We start from the raw sequence: 22,799 nt of genomic DNA, 5'->3' as shown, positions 1-22,799 counted from the left end.
TGAGCTAGTTTTTGGAAAGTGAAACAGCCAAAAAGGAAACAGATTGGTGTGTATCAATCCATCTGTACCACCCTCCCCTTATCTAATATCTATCTAATATATCTATGCCAATCTGAAAATTCCATGTTCGAAGAGTAAAAGCCCTGCCGTGTTTTTGCTTCCGCCGTGCACTGATCCAGCTGGTTTCACATCAGTCGGACATCTGGCTTGATGTTAATTAGCAAATCCAAATCGCTGACTCAAAATCCCGGAGTGGAATGTTTTACTTTGTGAACCTAGATTTTCGACCCCTGATCTGTGTACGTCTCCACACTCCAGTCAAAGAAAGCATGACAGATATTAGAGGCAAATTTTTTTTATTTTTTTTTTTATTTTTTATAGGGGATCTTGTCAGACAGACGCTAGAATGTTGAGCATGCAAATGCATATGCATGTTTTGTGCCCGTGTCTGCGTGTGTAAAAAGCACTCCAGTGCATGCGTGTCCATGTGTGTATCGCATTCCCTCCTACTGTACATGAGCAGAACATGCCCATTTGCATGCATGATTTAGAGCCTGGCTTTGCATCAATCTTTCATTGCCTCTCACCACTTGGCACGTGGATGCACACACACACACGTCATTGTGCGAATGTACTTAAGTGCTCAATCACTCGCCTTAATGTGTCTAAGTGGGCCGCTTGTCGTAGCTGCCATCAAAAACCTCTGTGCTTCAGCAGTGTCCTCGTATCAATACCAGCTTGTTGACCTGGAGTGAGTGAGACGAGTCCACCTCCTCCCTTTGGCTGTGTTTGTGGAGGAGATTGAGGAAAGTAAGTGTTTTGTCAATGATATCGATATTGCACATGTTAAGTGCAATTTATGGCAGGACAAGGGCAGGCTGCGTTGGAAATGAAGTCACGGCGGGACACGGTGCAGAAAATAAAGATGTACAAACCACAGAGTAGGAGCCGGAAGAGGCCGCGCTGGTTCCCTGTGTCTGCTTGTCTGCTGGGACGAGAGGGTTCGAACACGCAGCTCCAGCATCTCTGTCTGGCCATAATGAGCACATGATGAGGCTTTGGGAACACCTCATCCCCTCAGCAAGAGGCAACACTTCAGTGTGTGTGAGAGAGAGAGAGAGAGAGAGAGAGAGAGAGAGAGAGAGAGAGAGAGAGAGAGAGAGAGAGAGAGAGAGAGAGAGAGAGAGAGAGAGAGAGAGAGAACCACTTTACTCTCTTATATAATGCTTAACTTGGGCCAAGAGAGGAATGTGTGGTCACAGTATGTATGTAAATACATCTGCATCCCTCGAGCCCCCAAGTGTGTGTGTGTGTGTGCGCGCGCATGCGGGCACACCCCTGTCCTTCTGTCAGTTGCCTGCCCCTCGGCGTCTCTCTCAGGACTGCATCAAGCGCACCACTGTCAGTTGTGCAGTGAACTAGCACAGCCATCGCCAGCCTCCCTGTCTTTGGAGGAGTAAGAGTTTGGTAAAAAATGAATAAATGCCTTTTTTCTGCTGTGTATTTTCTCTCCGTTTCATTTAGAGCCCCAAGACAGCTCACCAGCTCTGTCTTTAAGGGGGAGAATCCCTCTCTGGCTATGGATTTGGAAGTCCCGTCCATGTGCTTAAGCTTGTGTTGGATTGGAAATGAAGAAGCCTTTATGCTGATATGAAGGCTCAGCTGTTCAGGGGCTACATGATATAAGCCGTCGCTGTATTTGTACTTAAGCCTGTGTGTTGTGAGTCTGCATTAACAATTTTACACACCGCAAGTTTTACCTTCATTTTATTGTTCACTTTGGGCTAAAATGTACTCTATGTTCATAATAGCCAGAAATGTCCTTTGCAAACGTGTCCGTACATCCTACAGTGTTCTGACTCCACTTCTAAGTTGATAATGCTCAAAGTCATATATCTATTCTCGTGTTATGACAATAAGTGCAGTTTATAAATCCCTCTCTTTGTACTGCATTGCAATAGCATGCATAATGCTCATGTCCCTGCTCACTAGACCCAAAACAGACGATATTTAATATCAGCTCCTTACTAAGCCTCACTAACTTCAAACACATTGTGCCACCATATTTCTTCCAAGAAAAACTACACAGAATACGTTAAAAAAAATAAGCTTTTTGATGTATAAATATAGATTTAATACTTATTGGAATGTAGGAGTGATCCATAGAGGAAGAAAATTCTACTCGTCGTCTGACTCAGTGTTCTGTCAGAACAACAGTACATGCAACATGGCTGCTTCAAATCCAGTTCCACCTCATCCCTCCACCGTGTTCTACTAGTGAGTAAAAAAACCTAAAACATACAGTTGTATTCCATGTGGTAATAAGCAGTGAATCAGTCGTGTTTACTTTGGATTACATTTTCAGCAGAGAAATATTGAAAAATTGAAAAATATTGAAAATATTAAAAATATGCGGTAAAAAAAAAAGCCTGTAATAAATAAAAAGTGCAAAACAAAGCAGCTTATAAAGGTGGTGTGTTAAATGTGTTTATTAGCCGGTACTGTCTGGATTGGGTACTGGTGCTGTTGCCGGTGAGGTGAGGGTCAGTTTCCGCCCTTGACCTGGTTCCGCTCGAGCCGGTCGGTTTACTGAAGAGCAGCGCGGCCGCTAGCTGCGGGGGGAGTGGGACATCTGCGATCTGCTGCTGGGTTATTAAAGACATTCTGACAAGTTGTCCGGAGGTATCGGCCAATTAGGTCACATCCCAAATTCTCTGCATGTGAATCGCTGGCACCGTGACTTTATCAGATTTCTTACCCAATGAAGCCGAAAAAATCCCCTTCTTGCCCTTCAGGAATTATGCTTAGCGGGTGTACGCCTTGTTCTTATTTTTATTCTCATTCTTATTCTAATTCTTGCTCCCCATTAGATATGGATTTGGGCACCCCTCTGATTGTGCCGGGAGGTAAATCTTTATAATATCGATTTTTTTTTTTTGTGATATCGGGCGAGATATCGTCAGGGATGTTGTTTATCGTAATATCGATACAGGTACTCCTCACTTAACAACCTACCTGTTTAACGACCGTTCAGACTTACGACCAGCTCTCTGACCAGTCTGTATTGTAGGCTGCGTACAATACTGCTACGTCTCAGTGTCAAGCATCTCATCGGCATCATCCTTTATGTACTATATATACAATTTATACTATATACACTATATACACTATATATACTATATACACTATATACACTATATACTATATATTCTATATACACTATATGCTATGTATACTATATACACTATACTATGTATACTGTATTACACTGTATTCATCTCATCTTATCACCGTTCTCACATTCAGTCTCGTTCCTGCAGTATGCCAGTATTCACTACACTAGCGTTCACAATGGCCACGCCCCCTTACCGTGAAATAACACGGGTCCTCGCTTATCGACCAATTCACTTCAGGACCTGGTCCTAGGAACGGAACTCGGTCGTTAAGTGAGGAGCACCTGTACATAGTTCAATGTTGTTTTAAAGACTGCGTTACATTAACTTTCTTAACTTCATAGACTGGTCGAGCTGTTCTCTTCAGCGCCTCTTACCTGCTTGGTCATAATATCCACATTACTAATGATCTAATGTGAAATATTTATTTGTGCAAAATATCTTATCAAAGGACGGGGTAGTCATCCCCAAAATATCATCAAATTATCGATATTGGTGTATTCGTCAATTCGTAAATTCTTTGATTTTGTTAGTATTGCCCAGCCCTACCCTCTGACATGGTAACCAGTTAGAGTCGGTTTGGCTTGATTAAAGAAGCACATCCTCATATCTTCTTATTATTGGATCTACTGTGTTACATCCCACCAAGAACATTGCGGGGCTTTTTTTTTGAGAAGTGACCAAAAACATCACTCTACTTCCTAGACTACTCTCTCCACTACTTTTATTCTCCACTACTCTTCTTCTTCTTCTTCTTCTTTTTATTCAGTGTCTGTGACAGGACTGGGGCCCCGCCCCAGTAGATTCAGCACAACTTCACACCAATTCCCTTTGAGGTCAGGCCGCGCTGCTTAGGCAAAACACATTAGACCCACAATCATTCTGCAAGAAAAGCTGAATCCATGATGTAACTTTATTGAATATACTCCGTCAGTGTAAGCCCTTGCTTACTTTGGTCACTTATGACAAAAGACGTCCAATCACACCAACGGGAGATAGTAATGAAAATGTTTTCTTTCCAGCACCGTTAGGATTAGAGAAGGCCTTATAATGGTGCACGTAGTGTGTGTGTGTGTGTGTGTGTGTGTGTGTGTGTGTGCATCCTCATACATTTGCAAGAGTTCATGCGTGGGTTTCCCTTTGTCTGTACTTAAATACAGTGTGGTGCACGCTGTGTGCGCACGTTCACGTGTGCCGGCGTGTAGTCTCCGCAGCAGCCAATCAGAGGCCGTGTTGTGTTTGTCTCCAAAGTGCAGAGGTGTGAAATAAACACGGGCTGAGCTCATTACCTAGGGTGCTGCTGGAGCCACGGCAAGTGTTGGAGAGCGCGTGACAGACACAGCGAGGCAGGAGCAAGGACTGCGGTGATTCTGATACTTGATTTGGATCGTTTTGTCGATCCATAGATTCATAGATTCTCTGAACTTCATCGGCTGTTCTAGACTTCTAAGCAATGCCTCTCTAACTGCTTGGTCATCATATCCACATCATTAACCGTTGTTTCTGAAATACTTCTTGTGTAAATATTCTTCAGCACCAATAGTCGTCCCCCAATGTGTCATCAGTCAAATTCCCTGTATGTGCTGATCAGGGGCTGTGCCAGAATGCAAAGACATATGGGGCAGTCCAACCAAGCTCTAGCCATTTTGCCGCTCCAGGCAAACCGTAGACGGGGCGGGGATCGGCGCGCAGAGCCTGCCGCCCCAATGCCCATCCCTGACGACGCCACTGGTGCTAATGTGCTTGGTAAAATAAAAAATGATTTATTTTCCATTGTTAAACTACTCCTTGGAACGTGGAATACATCGCCCGCATCTAATGCTGGATTCTCTTCAAAGTTTAACATCGCAGGTTGCTGAGTGGACGTTCCGAGCTCTGACATGATGATGATGATGCAGTCAAGCTTTTTGAATAATAGAGACACTGATTAAAATATAAAACTTCCTGATGATGATGAAGCATCAGCACACCTGCCACACGGTTTAAAAGTATTTTTCTTGTGGCATTTAAATGCATATCATATCATTGTAATCTTAAAATGTAAAAAAAGAGAGAGATGTACACACTCCAGTTCTTAGTTGTCTATCCTTCCTGTAGTGTGAGAGATAAAGTCAGCCTGTTCAGCCGGCTGCTCTCTGGTTGATTTATTTAGCAGGTCCTCCCGGTGCAGCACAAACTGCACCAAAAACACAGTAGGGCGGTAGGAATGAACTGGACGGAGCAGGCTGACGCGTAACCTTGCTTTTTAGTGACGCACACGCCCCCACACGTGCTGATCCCCGGTTCCGTGGCGTTGTGGTTTTGGTATTGATGTTTGCGTTTTGAGCCCATGGAGACGGTGCGGCAGGGCCGGACACATGAGGGCCGCCGACTTGAATTCCTCTCAGTTAGTTACTCGTGGAACAGTTTAGCACTAATCAATAGCTTACAGGAAGAAAACCCCTCAAACACATTCAGGAACACACACACACACACACACACACACACGCACGCTGAAAAGACAAGCCAACGAGTCTTAAAATAGCACACAGAGTGGAAACGATCGTTTCCTATAAATAATTTATCCTGTGGCACGGTGCATGGAGAGCAAAATGCCGACCCAGTGGTGCTTGGAGGCCCTAATGTGTTTCTTCAAAAACAAACCTAAGCTTCATGTAAACCCCACAGCCAAGTAAAAACCTTTAAGACGGCTGCACTGGGAGGGATGGATTTTGTTACATTTGTCTCCCTTGATATCCAACCATGGTTGTGTTGGACCGTGAATGGTGCAGTCCAACCTCCCCATCACACTCACATCTATGCCAAGCCATGGTCACTTAGCAACTGGTCCCATGCTCTGTTTGTGTACACAGCTTCTAAAGGTATGGCTTTGGAGAGAGAGAGACAGAGAGCGAAGGGGAGAGGGAGAGAGAGAGAGAGAGAGAGAGGGAGAGTGGGAGAGAGAGGGGGGGGAGAGAGACAGAGAGAGAGAGAGAGAGAGCGAGAGAGAGAGATGGTTTCTAGCAGAATAAACGAGAACCAGGAAAGCTGAAGATAATGAAGACAGAGTGCGGTCAAGTCTGTTTTTCATTTTTTTGGTTAAAACCATTTGCGAAAGCCATTAACTGAGATCCATAGGATGTAAGAAGGAAATAATGATACGGCCAATGGAGTTTAAGGTGTTAAAGAGATTGACTTTAATTAAGCAGATTAGCTTGCCCACACCCATACCCATGTATGGTTGGGTGTGGGTGTTTCCTTATAAAAATGTGTATTCATATCCATGTTTGGATTATTTTTTTGGTGTGTTTCAAATGAATATTAGGAAAAGGATTTGGCATGGAGCTACATTTCAATGTTGTGATTTTTGTGGATAACAATTCAGTATTACAAGTTCTGACATTTTTTTGTGGAAACACTTCATAGCAAAACAAAATTTGCGCGCCCCTGGTGATCAGGCCGAGAGGCGCCGCCGCCGATCTCCGTCCCCCTGGTGGCACGGAGTGTAAATCTTGTATCTGTAAATCCAGTGGGTTTGTTAGAATGATCAATCCCTGGCCTGTCCGGGTAGGACTGGTGCTGCTTGATGCAGGGATGGAGGTGATGGAGGTGTTGGCTCCACGGAAGGTCAGGCCTGACGGGCATGTGGAGCGGTAGATGTCAGCCTTTCAGTGCTGACTGTCACTTGCTGAGGGACTGAACGGAGCTTTTGTGTCGAGCTGACGTGACTCTTGCTCTGAGGGTGGCTCCACCAGCACTGGACCCTATGCCCAGTGGGACCCACTGGGATCAACCCACAGTTGTACACCAAAAAAAATGTATTTGATCCGAAATGAAAATATGATCAATTTCAGAATTGAGAATCAGGAAAGAGACAAATAATTTGGAGTAGAACAGTGTTGACATCAAGGGTGTCCAAGATACGGCTCGTAGGCAGGATTCAGCCGGCAGAGAAGTTCAGTCCAGCCCAAGGGAGGATTTTGGTAATCAGGCAAATAAATGTTTAAATATAAATATATATCCTGTTTTTATCTAGTTGGCATAAATAATAGATAGAACTGGATCCAATACAGATGGCTCTTCTGCAATAGGTAGACATGTATTACTACACCAGTGTTTCCCACACACAGACTAAACTTGGGCAGGCTGCCCATGTATATTAACGGCGGCCAAAGTATATTTGGCGACCCACTTTAGCATTTTATATTTTTATTTTTACATTTAAAATTTTTACTTTTTGTCGTGAAAAGACGTCATCTGCTATCGATTAACTAATGGACTCTTTCTCTGGTACTACATTAGGAGACACGGACACGGCTCTGTGGTTCAGAGAGACAGCAACGCTCACGGGAACTCGTAAAACTGTAATTTGTGTCAGGAGTGATGCTGCGTTCATGGGAACTCGGAAAACTGTAATTTGTGTCAGGAGTGACGCTGCGTTGACAGAAACTCTGAAAACTGTAATTCGTGTCAGGAGTGATGCTGCGTTTACGGGAACTTGGGAAACAAATTTGCGTCAGAAGTGATGCTGCGTTCACGGGAACTCGGAAACTTTGTGTCGGAAGTGATTAGTGGTGTAGCGGAACGTAGTTGATCCGTCATTTGTACAGATCGCCCACACACAGTTCGGCACGCATGTGAACCGCGTATTAATTGCAAAATGTAACCATCATAGTGAAATACAATTTAACTGCCGCTGTTACTTTTCAAAGTAATAATTCCCTAAATTTGGATGTAGAGTTGCAGTGAAAAGAAAAGCCAAGACAGATGCGTGCTGTGTTTTACTTTGAAGTGCAATGATTGGTTTACGGTATGTCGCGCTATCATTCGCAACATGTTGTGAATGAACATGACACAGGTTACCTACTGTATATGAATTAAGTTCAGTTACTGGGGGCGAATCGAATCATATTTTTTCATTCACTACCATGTTTAAAGGAAGAAGCTATCGTGCTTGCCTCATTTCGCATTTTAATTTAACAATTGAATATTGAATATTTTTTAGAAAGATGTATTTAAACATTGGACATCTTGACTGTTGTTTTCATTTAAGATCATGGGCAGAAGTTCCTTGCTTTAAGTGTTACAGAATAAATGGAGAGCAAAGTTATATTGTCTCAATGTTTTTTTGTTTTTTTTGCCCGTCTGAAAAATTATCCGATCCGTGACTCCAAACCGTGATGCGATCCAAACCGCGAGTTCTGTGATCTGTTCCACCCCTAGAAGTGATGCGAGAAGTGATGAACTTGGAAAACTGTAATTCATGTCGTTACCACCACTAGTACATTTCAGACCTGTGGGACACATTGTAAACTATCAAGATTTTTATATTTTGCCTCCATAATAGTGGCATAAAATGAACAAAAAAGATATTGTTAATTGTAATTATTTGTGTGACAATGAATCTAGAATTTACTGATTCTGTCACTGCAGTAACGTTGACTAACCAAGACTTTGGGAAGCGTTAACAGTAACGGCGTCAAACCAACCTATGCCCTGTAATTCCATATGCTTGATTCCAATTGTATTTGCTCAAAAGAGCAACACTGACACAGACCTCAAATCAGGGTTTAACAAAAGGTAATCCAGCTGCAGTCGCAATTTGGCTCATTTTACCCTTCAACCCAAAATGAGTTGGACACCCCTACCGTGAATAGAGCTTATTGGGATTGCCTTGTCTTCTTACCATAGTGCATCCTGGTGCCATCTCTTCCCCAGGTAAACAATACACACGCACCTGGCCATCCACATAATGTAGAAGAAAGCGTGATTCATCAGACCAGGCCACCTTCTTCCATTGCTCCATGGTCCAGTTCTGATGCTCCTGTGCCCATTGTAGGAGCTTTGGGCAGTGGACAGGGGTCAGCATGGGCGCTCTGACCGGTCTGCGGCTACACAGCCCCTTATACAGCAAGCTGCGATGCACTGTGTGTTCTAACACCTTTCTATCGTAGCACCATTAACTTTTTCAGCAATTTGTGCTACAGTAGCTCTTCCCTGGGTTCGGGCCGGACGGGCCAACCTTCCCTCCCCACGTGCATCAATGAGCCTTGGGTGCCCATGACCCTGTCGCAGATTCACCGGTTGTCCTTCCTTGGACCGCTTTTGGTAGGTACTAACCACTGCATACCGGGAACACCCCACAAGACCTGCTGTTTTGGCGATGCTCTGATCCAGTCGTCTAGCCATCACAATTTGGTCCTTGTCAAAGTCAAAGCTCAGATCCTTGCGCTTGCCCATTTTTCCTGCTTCCAACAGATCAACTTCAAGAACTGACTGTTCACTTGCTGCCTGATATATCCCACCTCTTGACAGGTGCCATTGGAACGAGATGAGCAATGTTATTCACTCCACTGTCGGTAGTTTTAATGTTGTGGCTGATCAATGTATTTAAAAAAAGAGCGAATGGATAAAAGTGGACTGCACACAAGTAAATTGCAGTTTTTCATCATTGCACCCACAAATAATACTGAATAAAGCAAAGCGGTTCTTTTGAACTTGTCGTATCAACTGTCATAAGTTCTCCATGATGTCCCAGTATTTTTATTTGTTTTCATGTATTATTTTTATCTGGTCTTTTCCTCATGCCATGTCACTGACCTCCATGTCATTTCAGATCCGTCCACTTCCTTTTGCTTTGCTGTCACTCCCTTCCCTTCACCTGTTTTTTCCCACCTGCAGCTCATTCCCTCGTTCTTCCCTCAGCATAAATACCAGTCCACTTCCCTTTGTTCCCTGCCAGATTGTCTCATGCATTACGCTGAGCATTCCCGCACTACTACCTCTTTCCTGCACCTTCTGTCCAAACCACTGCCTGATTCCCCTGACCCTGATTCTCTGCCTTTTCGCTGCCAGATAGGTTTGCCTTCTCTGACTGATATCCTGGGTTTGACCCCTGCCTGTTTTTTTGGAATAAACCTTGTGGACTTTGACTTCTTTCCTGATTGTTTTTGTGTTGCACTAATGGGTTCACATCCCTTATGAGTCAGTGAGCGTAACATCAACAGATGTTGTGCAGACAATGCATGTGCAGACTTTTTCAGATGCACTGAAAATACCTGAACTCTATCACACACTTTTTAGAAGTACCGGATATTTTCACATTATATTGGCAATTTATTCCAGATATACTGTTCATAGCGGAGTGTGATATTTATCCCAGTATCCAGGTTTATGAAGCTAATCTAGGATTAAAGGAAGTCAGAAAAACAAATGCATTAAAATGTGCTCATAGTTTTGCAGACGCATGCATTTCGTATGCATATTTGCAGAGCCTTGGCGAAGACTGCTGACACACAGCAGCCACCCCCCTCATATCATCCTCTGATCCTCCATTAGGAGTGAGGCTTCATGTTTGAATGGAATGGAATCAGGACTGCTGCTGTTGAGAACTCTCGTATAAATAAAAATATAAATAATCTCAGAATGGAAACTGAACTATGCATGTTTGTTGTGCGTGTAGTTGTGTGCATGTGCGCACCTCGACATACTGTATGTGTAGGGGGGTAATGCATATCTGGGTGTGTGTGTGCATGTGTCCGCTCGTTCTCCGCTTGATGTTCCTCTCTCTTCCTAACTCTGGGTAATCGGAATCCAACGGGCTGGTCCTTGGGCTGGGAGACAACAGACTCTGGGCTCACAGGCTGGATTTGAAAAAGAGTGGTTCCTCCAAGATCAACATTCCAGGTGTAGGGCTGGCCTCGCACTGTGCCTTGAACACCTGCCAAGACTGTAACACAGATTTGTAGAAAGGTGTCAAGCTGGTCATGTCCATTTCTTGCTGCTGGAGTTGGAACAGGTGTTTGTCGTAGTACAGCTGGCCAGCCCTCCTCAGCAGCAGCCTGGCGGTGTGCGGCCAGTCCTGGGGTGTAGAGGAGCCTTTGTACCGCCTTGAGCCTGAACATTGTGGCCAGGGCCTTGATGTATATAAGGCCCTGTCCTCCCTCCTGCACCGGAAGGTACAGTACAGGAGCCAATGCTGCCCTGACCAGAAGAAATGGATGATAAGGCCCCTTTGTGGAGTTAGGACCCTCAGTTTATGCCACAAGGATGAGGCCACCAGGTTGTTGGCCAACAGAACTCTCTTTCTGTAGGACAGCTGGGGCAGCCCCCATTTCCACATGGAGAGTCAGGCTGTCATTTTCTCTAGCAGACTCTCCCAGTTTTTCTCCTGAAACTGCTCTGAGCCTAGATGCACATCCCTAGCACTTTCATCCCGGCCCTTCCCCACCTGAGACCACCTAGCGTACTGGGGGGTGTCCCCTCCCTCCAAAGTACACCCAGAGTGAGATCATATAATTGACGTGTCAAAAATGTCCCTCATTAAAAATAAATTGTCCCTGATGGTCCTGTCAGGGATGCAGTAGGCCTTGTCTCTGTGTACCACTAGCCCCAGGTGTTCTCTGAGCCTGTCGGCAAGCACATTGGAGAGCAGCTTGTAGTCTGCGCAGAGGAGGGCTACCGGCCTCCAGTTTTTGGGGAGCGCCAGGTCTCCCTTCTTGTGCAGCAGAGACGGGGCAGCCCTGCTCCTGGTAGGGAGCCCCTCCCCACACATTCCAGCACCCCAGGCAGCTCCAGAAATGTCTGAGAAACTCAGCAGGAAGCCCGTCCACTCCTGGCGCCTTGCCCAGTGCCATCTTCCCCACTGCAGCGGTGAGTTCCTCCAGGGTGACGGGGCTGTCCAGGGCGACCTGCTCCTCCTCTCCCAGCTGAGGGAGCCCCTGAAGGAGCTGTGCGGGGGATTCTTCCTCGCAGTCCTCCACCCTGTAGAGGGCAGCGTAGAACTCCACAGTCAGCCTCCTAATCTCCACCGGGTCGGTCGCCATCCCATCGGGCAGACCGAGGCAGGCCATCAGCTTCCTCTGGGCCGCAGTCCTCGCCAAATGAAAGAAAAAACTTCTGGGAGCATCCATATCATTAATAGACATAAAACGGGCCCTTATTAGAGCCCCCTTCGCTGTCTGGCGTAAAAATAAAGATAACTGCTCCTTTTTGTCCTGTAATTGTAAATCCTCGTCCATGCTGCTGTTTGTGATTAGGTTGTTTTCTATATTTTGAATCTCTGTCTCCAGGGTGCTTAGCACCACCCTGGTGTGTGTAGTGGAGTATGCAGATTACTGCTGGCAGAAAGTCCTTATCTGGGCCTTCCCTACTTCTCACTACTGGCTCGAGGACTCAAAATCATATTTCTTTGTGCCCCAAAAAGCCCCAAAATCCTTAAAACGATCACAAAAGAACCTGTCCTGTAAAAGTTTGGTGTTGAAATGCCAATAGGAGATGTTTCTCCTCTTGTCTAAAAAAGAAAGTTGAACAGAAGTTAAATAGTGACGGTAAAACCAACCGGGGTGATGGAACTCCGTGCTAACCTGGGGCTGACGGCCTTGCACACATAGACCCTGTTCAGCCTGGCTGCACTCACCATCCCCCCGACACCTTCACCCAGCTGTACTGCCTGGAGTCAAGGTGTTTAATCCTCCAGGCATCAACCAAACTGAACTGCGTGAGAAGTGCAGACAAGTTGGGGTTCCTCACCAGTCCTGTCCACAGTAAAATCTACAGTGCAGGTCCAGTCCCACTGCTAAAATAAAGTCCTCTCCGGTGTCCTGCAGCTTTAAAACTGCCCTGAAATAAAGCCCCACCACTACCTCCACTGTGGACAATAGTCACCTGCAAACTAGGCGAAAATAAAATGGGGGTCGGCACTCCCGGAGTGGCTGGGGGGTCCGCAGCCTGCGAGGGAGGCACATCCCCGGTCAGTGTGGGGGGAGCATCAATGCCAAGCTCCCGGCCATGCTCCAAGCCTGAGGAGTGTCTCCGCTCCCCGCCGCCGAAGCACTGACGGCACCCGGCCTTCTTGTGCCCTAGGTCCCCACACTTAAAGCACTTTACGTTTCCCGAATTAGCATAAACCATGTCGTAGCCCTCTCCATGCTTGACCCTGAACCTGACGTCCAGTTCCTACTCCAAGGAGCTAAGCAGCATGAGGACCTGCCTCCGCAGGTCACCCCATTGTGCGATTGTTTTAAGATTGTTTAAGGCTTACAATTTTACCGAAGCGCCGCAGCTCTCGCTCCAGCGCCTCATTGGGGATGAACGGGGGGACTCGCAAGATCACCACCCTGGAAAAGGGCAGGGCCGCTCTCCACCAGTTGGCTCCGAAGCACTCCTGCTTCACAAAATCCGTCCCGCTCATTCTAGCGGCGAAAGACAAGTACTGGGCCCCGGCCTCCGGGGCCACAGCCTCCAGGTCCTGCTCCACACTCACACCGGGTTCCGACTGATCCTGCCCTCCGTGCCGCAGGGACAGAGCCGGGGTCGGGCTAAACAGACCAAAAGACAACAAACTAAACAATAAACAAAATCTAAACAATAAATTAAAACAACAAAAAGTAACAACAAAAGTAACAAAAAGTACACTACAGCACACACAAACCACTACAACGTGAATAAAGAACAGAAAAGACAGAAAAAAATGTTAACTGCTTAAAGTTTGTAGAACAAACAAATTTCCATGCTCTCAGCTCACACATGTCAAACTCCTGAGAGAGGGGGGGAGAAAGAAAGAGAGAGGGAGAGGAGAGAGGGAGCGGGCCTCCAATTGTTTTCCTCTCGTAAAGAGGGTGGATTAGCTGCGTATCCTCTTAGCATGTGCCTGGATGGGTCCGATTATATGATTGATTAATCAGATTAGCGACTGGCAGTTAGCTGTTAGCGAGGTAGGCAGGGAAGCACCCCTTGAGATTAGACGGCAACCGGACGGGTTCGGGGCAATGGAACGAGTTTGAGACGATGGACTGGGTACAGGGTGGGGAAACAGATTTGGGGCAGCCTCCGCTCGGCTAACTGGTCTAGAGGACGATGGTTAATGTTGTGGAACTTGTAATGGCATGACAATGATAATGTCTTCTGAGTAGGCTCTTCTACTTGATGAAAAAAAGTGCCTTATGAAGGCTTGGAATAATCTGAATAATCTGTTTTTTTACAGCAAAATTTAAAGAATTGGGAATGCCATTGTATTTTGGAAACTGTCTTTACATAATTTTCTTTACTCAGTTTTTGAGGACAATTTGGGGTGTGTGTGTGTGTGTGTGTGTGTGTGTGTGTGTGTGTGTGTGTGTGTGTGTGTGTGTGTGAGAGAGAGAGAGCATTTTGGGAGCATTTGGGTTCATGCTCTATGTGCATTTATGTGTGTTCCCAGCAACTCGCCTCTTTGGACCTTCTTCTTCACCCTTTATTACTCATTCCCTGGAATATTTACTTACTAATAACATACTCTAATATATACAGTATATTTTTAACAGCAACATTTACATTTTTCTGTAAATATATTTTCAAACTACATTATTTCCACTTAACTGCAGATTTAAAATGGTGTTTTTATTTTATTTTAGCCTTGTATATACATTTTTTTTCATTGCGACATACATCTTTCATTGTACATTTACACATTTATACTTTTCTTTTTTTGTTTTCCCTTTGCTTTGGCAATGAAAACAGACTGTATGTTTCCCTGTGCCAATAAAGCGCTTTGATTTGAATTGAATATAAATTTATATATCTTATCGGTAATTCATCCCACTCACTTATCGTCAATATTTTGCAGTGCATCATATAGACACAAACACAATCCCTTACTTAACCTCTCGCTTTTTTCCATAACTTGTTTGCGAAAGTCTGGATGAGCTATTTAATTGGAGTGATTTACTCATGAATGCATCAAAGCATAATCCATTTTCCCGGGGGAAGGCAGGTTCTACTTTTGGATCCTCTTTGACACACTGTGCGGTACTGTATCTTTCTATTTTTCACATTTTTATTTTTATTGTTATCCTTCGCCAATCCCAATTTTAATTTACACATAAACACATACACTAAAATAAAAAATGCCTGTACATCATGACATTGGCCAAAATAAATGTGTTTTTGTTTGCTGTGTGTGTGTGTGTGTGTGTGTGTGTGTGTGTGTGTGTGTGTGTGTGTGTGTGTGTGTGTGTGTGTGTGTGTGTGTGTGTGTGTGTGTGTGTGTGTGTGTGTGTGTGTGTGTGTTACGTACAGTATGTGATTTAGCACGTGTATTTATTTTGTGTGTGTGTACTCTTCTGTCAGACTAGATTATTGTGGTCGTCTCTGCCCACAAGAAGGGGTTTAGGGAGGGCGACGGAGTCTTTCTTTCCATGGTTTGCCAACATGGCAAGAGTTTTTATTATAAAGTGAACAAAAAGGCTCGCTGGCGACAAGTATAAATAATAAATAATAATAATGATTTCAGACGCAGGAGGAATGAGGCTCCAGATTAAGAAAGCTCCCTGCAAGGGCGCACCATATACAAGGCTCAGTACTTACCGCAGCAGCCAAGGTTCAATTCATGTGGCCATTTGCTGCATGTCATCCTCTCTCTGTCCCCTTTCTTCCCACACTATCTCTGTCAAACTGTCTGTCTTCCCAGAAGTTTGCAAAAATGGTACAGCCTGAACAGAGTGGAGAACACAGATTTTTCCTTGGATTCCTGAGACAAGGGAATCTGCCAGTAGCCCTTGGTTAAATGTCATGAAAAACAAGCCGTAGCTAACTGGTCGAGGAGTTAATCGACCCAGGGCATTGGGTAGGTGTCAAACTTTGACACCGCGTTCACCCTTCGGTAGTCTACACAGAACCAGACCGCGGACGATGGGACTAGACCAGTCACTCGTGGACTCCTCTATCACACCCATGTCCAGCATGGCCTCTTGCGTTTATGTCTGGGCAGCCGATAGGGCCGAGAGCACACCTCCACCCCCAGGGTCATCTCAACATGGTGGTGTTTGAAGAACGTGAGGCCTGGCAGGGAGGAGAAAACATCAGAGAAGCAACGCTGAAGTGCAGCCATGTCCGCCCTCTGGAACGGAGAGAGACGGTCCCTTAACAGGGCCGTGGTATCATCGGCACCTCTCACCCTAGCTCATCCCGTTCAATGACAGGCGTGACCAGAGCCACTGTCGCTCCCTTCCTCCATTCTTTTAAGAGGTTCAGGAGATAGATCTGTGTCGCCCCCTGCCTGTCAGATCATCCAACCTCATAATGGACCTCGCCAACCTGCCGTGTGACCACAAAAGGCCCTTGCCACTTCGCGAGCAATTTAAAGCTGGACGTAGGGAGCAACACTAACCGCTTGTCTCCTTGAGCAAATTGTGTGAGCCGAGCCGAGTCGTATAATAGGTGCTGACGTTCCTGAGCACGGAGCAAATTCTCCCATGAATAAGGCCGAAACATCGCGTGTAACTTTGCTCTCAGGTCCCCAGGACCCGGGGAATCCCGCACGGGTCCTGGGGTCAGACAAAGCGACCCCCTGGACATTCTCCTCCATCGCGACGAGCTGGGGACCCGGCGAATCCTGCGTGGATCCTGGGGTCGGACGCAGGTCTGGTCACTCTGGCCGGCTCCAGGTTGGCGGCGTAGGGCTAGTGACCAGGCTGGCGAGGATGCGCTCCAGCTGGCAGCGGAGGAAGGCCCACTCCTCCAGGTCCGCGAGGCGCATCCACAGCCAGCGGATCGGCTCCGGGGCATCTTTCAGTCGGCGCCCTGCCCCTCCCGAGTCCCTGTTCAGGAGCCACTTGTGGGAGTCTGTCCACGGGTAGCGGTTTAGGGAGGGAGACGGAGTCTTTCTTTCCATGGTTTGCCAACATGGGGAGAGTTTTTCCAATATAAAGATAAACAAAAAGGCTATCTGGCCACAAGTATAAATAATAAATAATAATAATGATTGCTCCTGGTCGGCTGACGAGCCCGTGCACCGATCCACTCTGCAAGGCAGACAAACATTAGGAATGCTCCCATGACCACTGCCCTTGGTCCGCCACAATTATACAAAGCCGTACAACGACCAGGGAATGTGTGTTTGTGTGTGTGTGTGTGTGTGTGTGTGTGTGTGTGTGTGTGCGTGCGTGCGTGTGTGTGGGTCAGGATGAAGGGAACACCAGGTCAGCCCAGACCAGCTGTTGGGGCATTTCTCTCTAATTATCAAAATGGCTGCCGCTGTGACACCGTGGCTGATGGAAGATGGAAAAGAGGAAAGAGAGTTTCTCTCCTTCTTCCTCTCATCTACAGCTCCACTGCTTCCTTCCCCCCTGTCTCTTTCCCTTTGTGTCTCCCTCTTGTATCTCTTCCTTCCACGGCCTTTCTCCATCGCTTCGGGGCCAGAGTCGCGCTTTTGCTTCACCTCTTTTCATCCTTTTATTTCCTCCTCGGACTCCTCCCCTCCTCCTCCTCCCACTCTCCGTGGCCGGCCCTCGTCTGACCGAGGGGAGGAGAGGTGGAGAGGCTGGAGGCGGGAAGGAGGACCTGTATTAAATGAGTCCATAATAAGATTAGAATAAGTCTGTCCGAGTAAGCCCACACAGATGTTTTTAAGAGAGTGCACACTGCATAGTAAAATGTGTCTGTGTCATTTTGTGTGTGTGTCTCTTTGCGAGTGTGAGTGTGTATGTGTGTATTTGGTACAAGCCTTTTTGGTTTCACAGCCTATTAGTGAATGAAATGATGAAATGTGGCTATTTGTGTTGAGTTAAGCTGTAGTGTATTAACTACATCTGACCTTGTAGTATCTGAGACATGGAGTGTTATCGTCCATGTTATCGTTGATGCTGAAAAAGGGCAATCAAAGTTTGATTGATGATTCTAGAAATTGATTCAACAAAGTATAAAAAAAAAGTGATTTTTATTCTATTTACATTGTGAATGTTCTGGGAATCCACACTTGACACCCCACTGCCATGGCAGGGTTGGATTTCTTGGAGAACAAACACACTTTCCATTTTTGGAAAGGTCTCATCTTGTCGGTTAACATATGTAAGTTTGAGAGATTTCAGAGGATCCTAAACTGAGATACTGACCTTTGAACCCCGACCAGAGGTCACCTTTAAAGCCCATTATCTCAGTAATTAAAAGAGCTACCAAAATAAGGTATAAGGTTTCTGAGTGCAATTGCACTTTTACACCACTGTCGTAAAACTCGGTCCGGTGTCCGAAGATCATTTATTTTACCGGACAAATTTGAGCCTTATCGCTCACGTTTCAATAACAGTCTATGTTACGAACGCAAATTGAATGTACACCTAGGTTACAGTGCCCCTTGCACAGACCTCGCCACTTCCCGGAGCCGTGGGGTGAGAGGGCGTGGAGGGGGACGGGGCCCCCTGCTACCGGTGTCAGTATCAGATGTGCTCGGCCTGGAATATCCGCTCGCGCACACGAGTCAGAGGGTGAAACAAACCCCGTGGCGCAATGAAAGTAAGGTCCGGTGCACGTGGGTTGACATGCGGGTGCCGGGCGTAAAAACTGGCCAGTCTCATCTGCGCTGTCGGGTGGAGCGGCTACGTTTTGTATGAACATTACTACCAGACGTTACACCTGACAAGTATATCATTTTCTTTTTTTTTTATTCTTATTATTAATTTTACCAGGCAAAAAAAACTGTAATAACTTGGGCCAAAAATCAAGGAAGTGACGTAGTGCCGTAAAGCGTAACACGCTTCCAGCAGTTTCAAACCCGAACACACAAGTCGCAGAGTGCAAGAACAGGCGTTCGGGGGGTGGGTGGGAATGAAAGAGGTGCCATTCTCCATATTACAAGTCAGTGAACCATAAAAAATATTTTGAAGCTGCTATTTTAAGGTAAAAAAGCACCTTTGAGAGGACCGTATGTATATGTATGTGACAAATAATCACTTTAACTTGAACTTGAACTGGTAGTGTCAATAGGGGACTCCACTTAAAATGGTCTAACTGTATAATTCAGGGCTTTGCAAATGACATATGTAAATTCTGACAACACAGGTATATTCCCCACAAATATGCATGTGTTTTTTCAACCATACCTTTTCCCTTTTAGGTTAATAATGATATAACTACCTTACCCATGAGGCAATTGCATCAAGCTGCATTACAAAATGGCGTAGAATCTTTTGGTAGTTTCTAGGGTTAGGGTTAATGTCAGGGTTTGAAACGTACATAAATCATTGTGTTAATATTTCTCAATGTATATAATAATTTGTTTTTGCTTCTGTGAAAGCCACAAGTCCGTATGATATCAACCTTGTTTTCAGAAATAAAAAATGTATTTGCTATGTCATGGAGACTGCATTTCCCACAATCCTAGATGTAACAGCAATGTCTCTGATTGGTGGAGCTCGCTGTTACCATGGAAATGTTTACTGGACTGGCTGATGGGTGCTCAGGCAAGCAAACGCTGCTATTTTATACAGTCAAATTGTATCTATGAATGAAATTCATACTGAGAGTATGACCCTATACCCCTATTCCCACCCAACCATGGATTTAATAGACCATTGAGAGAAAAAGCAAAACCAGTATCCCTCTTTTATTTTGTGATAGAACAGAATTTAAAGCCATATATTTAAAATTTTAATACATCAATGACCCCAACCTCCCCGCCTTACTTTCGTCAGGTTAGTTTTAGTTTTAACGTACGTATCTGTGCCACCCACGAACCCCTCCTCCTTTCCCCATGGCCCCCTGCTTCTAAAGTTGAAGAAAAATTGTTTTAAATGTTGTTTTGGGTAGCATGAAAACATCTCACTATTCAAATTAATGAGTTTAAATTTTGTTTTGGGTAGCAGCACAAAAAAAGTCGTGCAATCGTACTCCGGGACACGATTCAATAGCTTAATTTTCGTGACTACAAGCACGAAGATGCGCGAGACTGGGTTGCCTTCTCATAGATTGCTATCTTGCTACTTGCTATCTGTACAAGATCGGTCACAGATCAGTACATCTCTATCCAGTCATCTCTTTTCTATACAACTTTTAATTCCAACCATACATTTTGAATGGATGAGACACATTCCACATCAGATGTGATATTTGTGTGTACATGAGAGCTGGAGTATGAATTTTGGCCTGAACGGCCTCTCGTACCACGGCCTTGTCTTGTCCTTGAAACATGCAGAGGCTTGTGAAGCCGCTTCATGAGGAAACGCACTATACATAATAAATAACCTTTATACAGTATATTTACTTAAATGCCATTTAATTTAGGCTCTTGAAAGCTGGGGGGATTGTGAGATAGTTATTTATTAATGAACTTCACTGTATAAACAGAGCTGCATTAACCATGACGGTCCTCTGCTCGGAGATTGCTTTGCTGGCCTGCTCAGTGCCTCTCTTTTCATCATGCATCTCCTTTTGTCTGTGGTGCATTTGGCTACTGCCCCAGCTGTTCCTGCTCCATTGTCATTTACATTATGTATCGCCCACTTGGCAGCACTGGGCAGTTTCTTTCCCAAATAATATTTGTTTTTTATAAGCAGTTTGTCCTTGCTTAAGTACGGGTCTACACAGTTAGGGGTTGTTCTGTTCTCCTCTGTTCCAGTAAATGTCAAACAACTGCTCGGGATGAGATACTTCACTTGACTTAGACCAAGCAGGGTTTGGAGCACCTAGAAAGTTGTGGAAAACAAACGATTCAACAGTGATCTGAAGCTGCAATTACAAAACATTGCATACACAGAATAATTAGGATGTGCGTATCTCAAAGCTAAGGTGAAGGTCAAGTTTTGAAACACCTCGAACTGACCGCTGTGGTAGAAATAAAGACCGTCAAAGACCAACGAAGAACGCCCCCAGAGAAAAGAATATATATAGACAAAGAAAAACATAGCATATCTCCTGTCATGTTGACATCAGGTTCTACCATCAATGCTCTCATACATCTTCCCATGATGTTACACACCTTCACATCTACAACAGTGGAGTATTGGATCTCAACAACAATGTAAGATGGCCACAAAATGTGTGGTCTTGGTTCAGACACCATCTGTAATGTGAGATAGATACTAGATATTTACTGATGTCATGAACATGAAAACATTGCTTTTTTCTTTATTTCTATAACAACAGTCAGTTCTGAGGTGTTTCAATACGTCAGCCACGCACAGCTTTCTCTCAGAAAACCCTCCAGCATCATCATCGCGGCAAAAAGCCCCCCCACCCCTCCAGACCCATCGCAGTAGGATTTGTTGTTGCGCCGATCCAGCTCCCGGAGCAGAGTGGGAGTTGAACAGGCTGCCCGTCCGACATCCACGGACATGTTCTGGGTGCGTGATTACACCACCAAGTCCTGCAAAACTTAAGTTCTCATCCAACCACTTACCACTTTGAGCCATTAAGTCTTGTGAAGCCCGGCTGTCATTTGATTAAAGGAATAGGACTTGGATAGAAAAGTCTGGACTTGAACCTCTAATGGCAGTACCTTAAGGATCATGACACCAGGTCGACCTATGTCCTTGTATGACTTATGACTTGTCTCCGGGCACCTTTCAAAAAAGCTCACTCAGCATTAAACCCTCGAGCCCTCCGACAGCATCATATCTCTTTGAGCCACCAGGTATTACTGAGCTTGGTCATCTTCTCCAATCATTTGTTTAAAGGAACAGGACTTGGAAGGAAAAGTCTGGACTTGAGCGCTTGAAGGCAGTGTCCGTGAACCGTCGCGCCACCGGGTTGACTTAACGCTTGAGCCTGGTCTCTTAAACGAGCCCTCGAGGTGCAGGCTTTCAAAAGCTCACTGGGCATCGAACCCTCAAGTCCTCGAATCCTGAAGCCCTCCGGCAGCAGCTTATATAGATAGACAGACAGATGGATAGATAGATAGACAGACATATTTTTAGTACCTCTCTATATCATATGGTATATATTCCAAATGAGGTTCTAAAATTAAAATTGTCCATGAGAGATGTACGATAACGTCAATAAAAATAAATAACAAACAAGAAGGAAAAATTAACATAACAATACTTCAGGGTTTGCTAATTATCCTCAGTAAGTAGTCACAATTTACATATGATGGACCTGACAGGATGGAATCTGTGTAAAATCATGAACAACAAGTCCTTAATTCCATTCTGAATTATATATTTATAATCTAATAGAAAATGGTGTTCCATTGTTTTCTATTAAAATGAATCCATTTGTATTTACACGTAGAGTGAATACAGGATAAATACGATTTCTAATAGAATATACTGGACATAAAGTTTGAACACTTTATGTCCAGTATAGAGATCCCATCAGCGGCTCACGGTTCGGGTGTCATTGCCTCTGTTTGGACTCTGGGCTCTTTTCGTTCCAGATTGGAGTCTCAGTTCAGCCTGTGAGTCGCTGCAATTAGAGTCGCGAACAAAACGAGAAAATTACTCTTTTGCTGGAGTGACTTTTGACTCCTGAGTCAGTTAATATGGAATTTGAAATAGTAACGGAGTACAAGTTATAAAAGTATAATATATTCATAGTTGTTTTCTTGTCCCCTTGTCTTACTCTACTTCCTCTATTGAAGAGAGCGAATGTTTCAGTTAGAATTCTCATTTAGGTTTGCTCACTGAAAAGCACTCCCTCTAAATAGTTTTTGTTTATTTGCCACGCTTGCATTTGAGGTGGTGAAGGGCCTCACATTGGTTCTGCATCGGGCCTCCAAAATACTAAGACCGCCCCTGGCGCGATGACCAGATTAACTCAAGTTTTGGGGATTCGTTTTAGACTATTTCTGTGCCTATAAATGTGCATGACATTTGTCAAAAAAGCACACTGACACCTTGCATGGTGCAATTTGCACTGGACCTTTTATCACCTTTTTTTCACCTCTTCATCAATTTGTTC

At 44.9% G+C, this 22,799-nt stretch overlaps 1 protein-coding gene across 1 annotated transcript in view; it reads left to right on the top strand.

Moving 5' to 3' along the window:
- Window positions 1–22,799, top strand: part of shank2a (SH3 and multiple ankyrin repeat domains 2a) — a gene marked incomplete at its 3' end in the record, with an annotated part of 109,005 nt that overhangs the window by 69,893 nt on the left and 16,313 nt on the right. The window lies entirely within an intron of this gene.

This window comes from Zeus faber (genome assembly GCF_960531495.2).
Source record: "Zeus faber genome assembly, chromosome: 3".
Lineage (NCBI taxonomy): Eukaryota > Metazoa > Chordata > Actinopteri > Zeiformes > Zeidae > Zeus > Zeus faber.
This window is presented reverse-complemented; position numbering and strand designations above follow the sequence as displayed.